This window comes from Saccopteryx leptura, chromosome X (genome assembly GCF_036850995.1).
Source record: "Saccopteryx leptura isolate mSacLep1 chromosome X, mSacLep1_pri_phased_curated, whole genome shotgun sequence".
Lineage (NCBI taxonomy): Eukaryota > Metazoa > Chordata > Mammalia > Chiroptera > Emballonuridae > Saccopteryx > Saccopteryx leptura.
Window position 1 is genome coordinate 76,670,831 of NC_089516.1, and position 12,467 is coordinate 76,683,297.

The 12,467-nt window shown below is 33.7% G+C and overlaps 1 non-coding gene across 1 annotated transcript; it reads right to left on the reverse strand.

Annotated features, from left to right (window-relative positions):
• Positions 1-1,342: 1,342 nt before the first annotated feature.
• On the reverse strand, positions 1,343-1,475 carry LOC136386641 (small nucleolar RNA SNORA41). Its single transcript, XR_010748001.1, has one exon. It is a non-coding gene; the product is annotated as a small nucleolar RNA SNORA41 (small nucleolar RNA).
• Between the last annotated feature and the right edge of the window lie 10,992 nt (positions 1,476-12,467).

Below are 12,467 nucleotides of genomic sequence, written 5' to 3' on the forward strand. Positions count from 1 at the left end.
ATTTTCTGTGTACAGGTCACCACAAATCCATGGAACATACCAATCTACGGATACCTTAGAGAATGTAGTATCAACATATATGAAATCTAATAACAAGCAATAAGTATTGCCTGAACATGGTCTCTACCATTTAGGATTAACACACTAAATTGTAAACGGAAATATACTGACCCAAATTCATAATTAAATATAACAATATTGACACACATTTGGTATCATTTTAAGAATGCGAAAGAAAAAGTGAGCCATGTATAAATAATGTAGTTTAGAGGGTAAAGTAAGCTTTTTTCTGATGATTTCATAAAAATCTTCATAAAAGGTCGAGAAGTTCATTTGTCCAGGCTATTCAGACACCTAGGTCATTGTTATCCTTCTCAGTAATGAGGCTCAATAACATCTGCTTTATAAAGTGATAGAAACCATTCTGAATGATTTTATAAAGGTGATTGTCAGTATGGGGAGCATATTGCTTGGAGCCTAATTCTGGCTGCATATACTCTCTTTCAAATTTTAATTTGTGTCTTCTAATGAGACACTGTTACTGTTAGAAACGAGGCTTGTTCTTCAGTTACAGTGGGTCGAACAAAAAGAAGATGGAGAAGTACTACTTCACAGGCAAATCTAATTATTAAAACCCTAATCATAAATGTGTTGTGATTGAATTTTTAAGTGGTCTGCCTTTACCAACATATGTTTGTTTATATTCAATTTCTTGATCAGAAACTTTAACAGTGGAGAATGAGAATTTCTTGATGCTTGTTTTTCTGCTACAGTAACTCTTTTCTTTTAAGCACAAACCTCATGTGCTTTAATAATATATTGGACATAATTGTTTGCAGGAGAGAATCTTCTTGCCCCCGACTGTATTCAGTATTCCTAATGTAAAAGGGAATAGTGAGTTTCTATTTTTTAACTAATAACTTTGTGTTAAGAAACAGCATACTAAGCTCAAGAGATAAAACAAGTCAATGCTAATGGACTTATTTTATAAACTGAAAATTAATGGAAAAAAATGTATGTTTCTAAGCAAAGAGAATATATTCTCAAACATATTTTGGCCCCATGCAACAGACTCTAGGCCTCAATAATGAAGATATTAGAAAATTAACCACATATAAAGGAAAAAGCATATTGAAATGTTATGTTCCATACTAGACAACTAAAATAATAGACAAATCTTTAGAGTATTAATACCATGAAAGACATGTCTTCAATCTGATGAATAAGAGAAATGGTACATAATTATAATCACTTGTATTGAAGATTGAGCTGTTGACTATGTTAAATATTTGAATTTCTATTTTAATTCCTCCATCAAGGTATTGGTTTTGGGGGTTTTTTCTTGTGTTTGTCACATATATGCCCACTTTCCATTTTGCTAAGAAAGAGGTCTTTAACCATGTTACAATTTCTTTCCCACAGAGGAATGCCACAACTGCCACCATCAGAACAGCTGCAAACCAGTAGCTGTGGAATTTTAGGTTATTTTTTTCTTTTTGTTTAAAATTCTTTCCTTTTGGCAAATATAGAAGTCACTCAAAATTTAGTGCTTCTCACTAAATTGGCATTCACATAGATGGTATTAAACAAAACCATTTTAAGGCAAAAAGAAAAAAAATCAGGAATGTTCAAAAGCACATTGTGTTTCCTAAATATTGAAAGAAAGGGTAAAATGCACTGGGTTTTTTTAAGCCTATAAAATACTCATTTTTAAAAAGAGTATTTTAAGCAGAACAGTGAGTGTGGGGTGGTACTTCTCACAGCGGGAATAAGAGCTAATGTCTGTGTGATGCACATTCACATGACAAAGCAAGCAAGGAAACATTAACAAAATTTCTTAAACATAAAAAAAAACACCAGGAATGTCACTAGAATTTTAGTCATCTTTTAGAAATATTTGTAAAAGTAATCTGAGTGTTATACAACCCCAAAGGGTCCACGTGATAAAGTCGGCAGGGAGAAAAATTATTCCAATTCTATTATGTTGGTTCAAGTATTATAAAAATTAGAAGTAAATATTTACAGCTATAATATAGCCTTGGTAGCTACTGATGATAGCTAATTAATTAGAATTACACTGAATCAACTTCCTTTTAGGGGTCAGGTACTGTAGTTAGCATTTTCTATACACCTTATTTCAATTTTACATTATAATTACAAACCATTGCATTCATGAATAAATGTTGCCTTAAAATTCACTGTTTAAATAAATTTTAACAGGTAATATTACATTCTAGTTTTTTAATATAATTTTTTAAAGCACCTCAAAAATTTACCTATTTTTATTGTCTTTGAAATTTTTTCTTTCTAGGTCCTCCTACAGGCAAACTTCAGATAATAATGTTGACCCTTAGATTAACACGTAATGCAAGTCTTGAAAGTACATTTTTAATAGATGTTTTCCCTTCCTGAGCCTGGTCTATATGCTGGTGAACAAGTACCATGTAAAGAAAAAATCATGATGTTACAAAGGGGGAAGATGGCATTGTCAAAACAGCAGAATTAAATTTACACACACACATAAACCTACCTGGTCGGTACACATTTCAAACTAGTGTAGTAAAGAAGTTTAAAATTATATTACAAACTTGCCTTATGTTATAAGTAATTTTCTACATTTTAGACTGCTTTAAAATTTATAAATTACTTCTATATATTAAGTACTATACATACAAAAACACTAAATTTTCGTTTTTATTTAATTTTAATTACTTTTACTGAGGTGAAATTAGTTAATAAGGTTACATAGGTTTCAAGTGTGCAGTTCTATGATACATCATCTGTATATTGCATTGTGTGCCCACCACCCTCATTTTATAGTTCCATAAGTTGTGCTTAAAACGTTTAAGTGCTTTGCCAGTTAGTAAGGCATGCATGGAAATAGTTCCCAAGCTCAAGTCCTCTCTACCTCAACATATTTCTCTGTTTTTTATACTTTGCTGCAACATCAGTCAGTAAACAAGCCAGTCTTATTCATGCACTCAGAGCAGCTTGTCATAAACAGACAATAGTATTGTTGTTACCAAAGAGGAGGAGGTAGAAGAGAGAAAAGGGGGATAAATGGTTATGGAAAGAGATTTGCATTGGTTGGTGAACACACAATACAATATGTAGACCATGTACTATAAAAATTTATACCTGAAACCTACATAACTTGATTAACCAATGTCACCCTAATAAATTACATAAAAATTAAAAAAAATTCACATTCAGGATTTGTGGACTTCTTTCTAATACTAAACATTTTGATTCATCCTCAAAGTTGTATTTTCTAGTCTGATAAAGGGGTCTTGTTTAAGGTGATTTATTTCCTTTTCCACAAAGAAAGAAATACATTACAGTAAGGCTCCAATATATACAAAACTGTAGTCATAGTTTAGATGTGTACTGCCTAATTTTCTCTTAATAATATAGTAAGATTATTTTAAAATTCTTTAGAGTGTATAAGGTACTTTTACACCAAATGTTTTATTTCATCCTCAAAATTATTCTGGAAATTAACTGATATTATTTCACTTTAATAGCTAAGGGAATTGAGTCTCAGAGGAATTTAATGATTTGCACAAGTTCAAGGAGCTGGTAATGTAACAGATATTTTGATTCTCAATGAGGATTGTTTTATAGTATCTCTACCCTTTATTGAGAGGTTTCACATATTAAACAAAATTCATAGCTTAAGAATCTGTTTCTAATAATTGCTCTAAATTAGTGGTTTTTAAACTCTAATATGCATAAGAATTCTTATGGAACTTTTTTAAATTGCATATTCTCAGTCCCCACTCCCACTTCTCTGAATCTGACCTGCTGTTTAAGCCAAGGAATATGCATGTTAACAAACATCAGGCAATTCTAATGCGAGTGGCCCACAATCTCAAGTTTGCAGAACACTAGTATGGGGACTATTATTGGTGAATAATGGGTCTGGTTCCAATATTGTTCTGTCTGCTCTATTCCACCCCATAAAGAAAACACACAGGGCCTTTAAAACGACTATAACATTTTTTCCTTTTTCCCCAAAGGATATTTCATTATTTCCTACTCACTATCAAGGATAAGATGATTTGAAAATGTGAAAGCCTTTACTGACTATATATTAGAAAGTAATCTTATTTATGATTTTCCCATTTTGGCCAGCCTAAGAGTGTACTTAGAGTATCCCATAACGAGACATTAGACACTGTATTTATTATCCAAATATTACATCAAAAATGGAAATTTGTTTAGAATTTGGATTACAAAATAAAAGCTTCTCAGCTATTTATGCACTCTAAAATATCTGAGACAGTGACATGCAAGGAATGCCTCTTACAATTTATATACATACAAACGTTGACATAAATCTATTCATTAGTAAGCATCTAAGCTTGTCAGAGGATGTCAGTAACATTGTTGCTGTAGACTTGCAAAATCTACTTAAAGTGATCTGTTCTTATTTTGCTTTCCTCTATAATTTTTCCTTACTCCATGATAGAAACGGATGACTTGTGTACTGTATTATTACAAAAACCATTCTAATACAATAATTTTCAAGTCTTTTGACACACACAAGCATCTCAGCAGCTGACATGCTATTAGTAGAAACTGTCTCCCTCACCACTTATTATAGTTGAATTTGTGAAAAAGTTTTATTTTATTTTTTATTTTTTTTAAATTATTATTTTTTAATTAATTTTACTAGGGTGACATCAATAAATCAGGGTACATATGTTCAAAGAAAACATGTCCAGGTTGTCTTGTCGATCAATTATGTTGCATACCCATCACCCAAAGTCAGATTGTCCTCCATCACCTTCTATCTAGTTTTCTTTGTGCCCCTTCCCTTCTCCCTCCCCCCCCCCCGTAACCACCACACTCTTGTCAATGTCCCTTAGTCTCATTTTTATGTTCCACCTACGTATGGAATAATGCAGTTCTTGTTTTTTTCTGATTTACTTATTTCACTCCGTATAATGTTATCAAGATCCCACCATTTTGTTGTAAATGATCCGATGTCATCATTTCTTATGGCTGAGTAGTATTCCATAGTGTATATGTGCCACATCTTCTTTATCCAGTCTTCTATTGAAGGGCTTTTTGGTTTTCATGTCTTGGCCACTGTGAACAATGCTGCAATGAACATGGGGCTGCATGTGTCTTTACATATCAATTTTTCCGAGCTTTTGGGGGTACATATCCAGTAGAGGGATTGCTGGGTCATAAGGTTGTTCTATTTTAAGTTTTTTGAGGAACCACCATACTTCCTTCCATAATGGTTGTACTACTTTACATTCCCACCAACAGCGAAAGAGGGTTCCTTTTTCTCCACAGCCTCTCCAACATTTGCTATTACCTGTCTTGTTGATAGTAGCTAATCTAACAGGTGTGAGGTGGTATCTCATTGTAGTTTTGATTTGCATTTCTCTAATAACTAATGAAGATGAGCATCTTTCATATATCTGTTGGCCATTTGTATTTCTTCCTGGGAGAAGTGTCTGTTCATGTTCCTCTTCCCATTTTTTATTGGATTGTTTGTTTATTTCTTGTAGAGTTTTATGAGTTCTTTGTATATTTTGGATATTAGGAGCTAATCTGAGCTGCTGGTTGAAAGTATCATTTCCTGTTTAGTTGACTGTCTGTTTATTTTGTTGTCAGTTTCTCTTGCTGAGCAAAAACCTTTTAGTCTGATGTAGTCCCATTCATTTATCTTTACCTTCACTTCTCTTGCCTTTGGAGTCAAATTCATAAAATGCTCTTTAAAACCAAGGTCCATGAATTTAGAACCTATGTCTTCTTCTATGTACTTAATTGTTTCAGGTCTTATATTTAGGTCTTTGATCCATTTTGAATTAATTTTAGTACAAGGGGACAAACTGTAGTCCAGTTTCATTCTTTTGCATGTGGCTTTCCAGTTTTCCCAGCACCATTTGTTGAAGAGGCTTTCTTTTCTCCATTGTGTGTTGTTGGCCCCTGTATCAAAAATTATTTGATCATATATATGTGGTTTTATTTCTGGACTTTCTATTCTGTTCCATTGGTCTGAGTGTCTATTTTTCTGCCAATACCATGCTGTTTTGATTGTTGTGGCTCTATAATATAGTTTGAAGTCAGGTATTGTAATGCCCCAGCTTCGTTCTTTTTCTTTAGGATTGCTTTGGCTATTCAGGGTTTTTTAGAGTTCCATATAAATCTGATGATTTTTTGTTCCATTTCTTTAAAAAATGTCATTGGAATTTTGATGGGAATTGCATAAAATTTGTATATTGCTTTGGGTAATATGGCCATTTTGATTATATTTATTCTTCCTATCCAAGAACAAGGAATATTCTTCCATCTCATTGTATCTTTTTCCATTTCCCTTAACAATGCTTGGTAGTTTTCATTATATAGTTCCTTTACAGTTTTATATCACAGTTTCCCACTCACATTTTCTATCAAGTTAATTTTCTTAAAAGGCCATTCATTCACAGAATTAGATTGTAACGGTCACTCTGAAACAAACCTTCAAAACTGTTTCGGTGTGAAGATAAGTTATTTAAACATCATTGTCTTCCTGCCTGAACACATGTAGTATTTCATCATTTGAACATGTTAGCTGCAGGCAGAATTTGAAAATATACCATTTACCTTTTTAAAGATATTGCATGGAAGTTTCTGTATAATGCTCTCCTAGTATAGATACAGGCTATCTCTTATGTTCATAGGAAATAAACAAAAAACCAAAAAATCTCTAAAGAAGTGCATATGAATAAGATTTAACAGTGCTGTTTATCACAAACTTAATCTCAAAGAATAGGGGTGCAGCATGTTGTAGTGCAAAAGCAGTAGACTAAGAGGAGAGGAACATGTATTTTATTTATTTATTTTTATTTGACTTTATTAGGGTTGTACTAGTTAAGACATAATTATACAAGTTTCAGGTGCCCAATTCCACAACACATCTCTGTACACAGTGGTGATGGATGAGGAACCTGTATTTTAATCCAAACTTGGTACCTTACTTTAGGTAAGACTTCATTTCAAACTCTCGGCATCAGTTTCCTCAAAATCAGGGTAAATAGAATAACTTACAAAGTTTTCTCAAGGTTCCACAAATAATAGTTTAAATGCAAAGTAATGAAGGAGAGACATTTCAGAAAGGTAGTCAGTAAGCATCTCTTTGATATGGTGACTTTTGAACTTGCAGTAAGGGATAAAAAAATGATGGTATATCTGTCACAGCAAATTCCTGACAGGAATAAAATTGTGTGAATTTATGAAGAACTTCCAAATCTTTAGTCCTTTCAATTAATAATAAATATACATCCTCAACTTATACTTTTTGTTTTAATATTCTATACTTTCCTGAACATTTTAATATAAACTCACTGAAAGATATAATATCCACACTGTACTTTGAAATTATCTTCCTCACAAAACTCCATACATAAAACATATATAATTTAATGATATTTACATGATTTGCTAGTTCAAAAGTATATAACTATGTTAACAAATAATTTCTGAAAAGAAAAACAAAGTGGATGGCAACATAATTAATACAAATAGGCAATAACCTAAATCAAAAGAGGAGATGAAGTATGTATTTCATTATCAGTCATTATCAGATGAAGTATGTATATCATTAAAAATGCCATAACACTAAACTTATTGTTTTTGACAATGAATTTTAGGGAAAGGAATAAATAATAATTTTGCACTGATGGAACTAATGTTCCCAGTTTTATTTTGCTCTTAAATAAATGCCTATTTTATTATGCATATTAAACCAAAATTATAGGTATAAGTAAGAAAATTCAGTAGTTTGACATTATTTCTAATTATATGAATCTTCTATATAAAATCCCTTTGGCAACAGATGATAACATTTTTCTCTCTAGTCCTTAAAATGCAAAGGTGAATTATTATTCATTGACTATATAATCAGTGTTTTTTACACAAAATTACTTTTGAAACTGTGGGTAATTCTCTTTGATAGCCACCAATTTTCTTAGGTTAAAGTAATAAATTTTACTAATAACTCATGAAACTTTTCTTTAATGTATGAATGGCAAACAGAAAGGGTCAATTTAATCATACTTAAGGCAGTATTGGTGATTATTGAGTTTTTGGAAAATTGCTATAATCCCAAGAAATACCTCTTACAGGCATTGTGTTAACTTTTCTACATGTTATGATGTATTGTTTTCAGGTGCACAGCTTAGTGCTTAGGCAATCATATACTTTATATAGTGTTCCCCTCAATATTTCTAGTACCTCAGCTAGGACCATTGATAGATATCACAATGTTATTGATTCTATTTCCTACATTTCACTTACTTCTCTGTAACTATTTTATAATTACCAATTTGACTTCTTGGTCTCTCCACCTCTTTCACCTAGTCTACCAACCTTATACCTCTCTGGCAACCACCAGTTTCTCTTTGCATTTATGAGCCTGTTTCAGTTTGGTGTGTTCGTTTTTTTGTGTTCTTTAAATTCCATATATAAATAAAATTCTCATTATTTGCAGAAAACATGACACTATATATAAAGAATCCTAAGGGCTTCATCAAATTTAAAAAAATACTAGTAGAACTGATCAGTTAATTCAGTAAAGTATCAGGATACAAAGTTAATATTTAGATATTGGTTGAATTCTTATACACCAACAATGAACTATCAGAAAGGGAAACTAAGAAAACAATTTTCTTTACAATAGCATAAAAAAGACCTAAGAATACATTTAACCTTAAAGGTGAAAGACCTGTACTCAGAAAACAGTAAGATATTGAAAAAGAAATCAAAGAAGATAGAAATAAATGGAATCATATACCATGTTCATAGATAGGAAGAATTAATACCTTTAAGATGTTCATACTGCCTAACCAGGCAGTGGCGCAGTGGATAGAGTGTCGAACTGGGATGCAGAGGACCCAGATTCCAGTCCCCAAGGTCACCAGCTTGAGCGTGGGCTCATCTGGTTTGAGCAAAGCTCACCAGCTTGAACCCAAGGTTGCTGGCTTGAGCAAGGGGTTACTCGATCTGCTGTAGTCCCACGGTCAAGGCACATATGAGAAAGCAATCAATGAACAACTAAGGTGTCGCAACAAAATACTGATGATTGATGCTTCTCATCTCTCTCTGTTCCTGTCTGTCTGTCCCTATATATCCCTCTCTCTGACTCTCTCTCTGCCTCTGGGAAAAAAAAAAAAAAAGATGTCCATATTACCCAAAGGAATCTATAGATGCAATGCAATCCCTGTCAAAATATCAAAAACATATTTTAAAGAACTAGAACAAATAATCCAAAAATTTATATGAGGAACGACAAAAGAACCCAAATAGTTTCAACAATCTTGAGAAAGAAGGTACAGGAATCATAGTACCTCTAATCACACTATACTTCAAAGTCATCATAATCAAAACAGTATAGTACTGAGATAAAAACAGAAACATGGATTAATGGAACAGAATAGAGAGTACAGAAATAAACCCATATCCATATGGTCAATTAATATTTGTCAAAGGAGGCAAAAACATACAATGTGGTAAAGACAGTTTACTCAATAAATAAATAAAAATTGAGTTATATGCAAAAAAATAAAACTAGATAAACTCCTTACATCTTATACAAGAATAAACTCAAAGTGGATGAAAGACTTAAATTTAAGACTCAAAAACAAAAATCCTGGAAGAAAACATAGGCAGTAAAATTTCAGACATTTCTTATCAGAATATTTTTGCAATGTAGACACTTGGACAAGAGAAATAAAAGAAAATATGAACAATAGAACTATATCAAACTAAACTTTAGCACAAGAAAGAAGACCATTAAAAAAAACAGAGACAACCTATTTTTGTATTTTTCCGAAACTAGAAATGGGAAGAGACAGTCAGACAGACTCCCGCATGCACCCGACCAGGATCCACCCAGCACGCCCACCAGGGGGCGACGCTCTGCCCACCTCTGCCACGACCAGAGCCACTCCCCAGCGCCCGGGCCATCTTTGCTCCATTGGAGCCTTGGCTGCGGAAGGGGAAGAGAGAGACAGAGAAGGAGAGGGGGAGGGGTGGAGAAGCAGATGGGTGCTTCTCCTGTGTGCCCTGGCCAGGAATCAAACCCGGGACTTCTGCACGCCAGGCCAACGCTCTACCACTGAGCCAACTGGCCAGGGCCCAACCTATTTTTTGTGACAGAGAGAGAGTGGAGGGACAGATAGGGCCAAAAAGACAGGAAGGGAAAAAGATGAGAAGCATCAATTCTTTCTTGTGGCTCCTTAGTCTCCTTATTTGTTCATTGATTGCTTTCTCACTTGTGCCTTGACCGGGAGGCTGCTGCAGAATGCAGCTTAAGACCCTTGCTTAAGCCAGCAACCTTGGGCTCAAACCAGCAACATTGGGCTTCAAGCCAGCAACCTTGGGCTTAAGCCAGTGACCATGGGGTCATGTCTATGATCTCATGCTCAAGTCAGGTGCCCCAAACTCAAGCTGGTGAGTCCCCACTTAAGCTGAATGAGCCCACACTCAAGTTGGCAAACTCAGGGTTTTGAACCTGCATCCTCCACTTCCCAGTGCAACACTCTATCCACTGTGTCACTGCTTGATCAGGCCAGAGACAGCCTATTATATGGGAGAACATATTCACCAATGATACATCTGATAAGGGGTTAATATTAAAAGTTTATAAAAAAACCTCATGTTAATACCAAATAAAACCCAAACAATCCAATTTAAAACAGGGCAAAATATAGAATAGACCTTCTCCAAAGAGGACATACAGTTGGCTAATAGACATTTGAAAAGTTTCTCAATGTCACTAATCATCAGAGAAATGCAAATTAAAACCATAATGAGGTATCAATTAACATCTGTCAGAGTGGCTATCATCAATAAATCAATTAACAATAAGTGTTGATGAAAATGTAGAGAAAAGGGAACCCTGTGCAAGTTAGTGGTAAAATACACTTCTTCATTTATTTTTGCATTGGATATTCAGGATGATTGTTCTTAAATTTAGTTGTAATTCCAGTTTGATTCTAGGAGAAAGTTAGTATAACATCTGCCTACTCTGCTGCCATCTTGGATCTCAAGAATTCAGAGTTCATTTTCTAAGATAGATCACATATCAGGAAACAAAACAAGTCTCAATAAATTTAAGAATATTGAAATCATATTAAACATTTTCTCTGATCATAATGATATGAAACAAGAAATGAATTGCAATAAAATAACTGAAAAAGCACAAAGACATGGAGATTAAATAGTACATTACTAAACAATGAATGCATTAGCAAAGTATCAAGTAACAAATCAAAAGGTACCATGAAACAAATGAAAATACAATCACAGCACAAAATCTATGGAACATAATGAAAGCAACTCCTAAGAAGGAAATTCTTAGTATTACAGATGGACCTCAAGAAACAGGAAAAATCTCAAATGAACAATTTAACTTTACATTCAAAGGAATTTGAAAAAGAACAACAAACAAGCCCAAAGTGCATAGATGGAAAGAAATAATAATAATTAGAACAGAAATAATACAGATCAATGAAACTAAGAGATTGTTCTTTGAAAAGAACCATTGTCACCCTAATAAATTCAATTAAAATATATTTTTTTTTACAGATAGAGAGAGAGAGAGTCAGGGAGAGGGCTAGATAGGAACAGACAGGAACGGAGAGAGATGGAAGCATCAATTATCAGTTTTTCTTTGCAACACCTTAGTTGTTCATTGATTGCTTTCTCATATGTGCCTTGACCGTGGGCCTTCAGCAGACCGAGTAATCCCTTGCTCAAGCCAGCTACCTTGGGTCCAAGCTGGTGAGCTTTGCTCAAACCAGATGAGCCCGTGCTCAAGCTGGTGACCTCAGGGTCTCAAACCAGGGTTCTCCGCATCCCAGTCCGATGCTCTATCCACTGTGCCACTGTCTGGTCAGGCAATAAAAATAAAATTTAAAAAATCAAAAAGATATATAAACTCTAGATCCAGACTGGGGATACTTGAATCTTGGTTCAATCACTTAATAGCTTGTGACCTTAGGCAAATTACATCCCTATTCTGTCCTTATTTGCTTTATATAATATGATAATATCTAATTCATAGATGTACTGTGAACATTAATTGTGTTAACATGTGTAAAGGACTTAGAATAGTGAAGGGTATTGCACCTGCTCAATACATACTATATATTATCTACTTTTTATTGTCCATCTTCCTTTCTCTTTACACCAGGAAAGCTGAGAAGAAAATATAACTATCCTTCTTACGGTAACAATAACTACTTAGGATACTATGCAAGATTGATCTTAGACAAAATTATAAATTCAATAATTATATTTTAGTAAGTTCTGCTTCCATCCATGATGAAGTAATTGGTACCAGACTATCTCACCCCTGTAAACAATTATAAAACTGGACAGTGCATTTAAAGAAACTATTTTTGATTATTGGACAATAAGCAATACATAACTGTGATCCCTGAGAAATGGGAAACTCACAGGGTGAA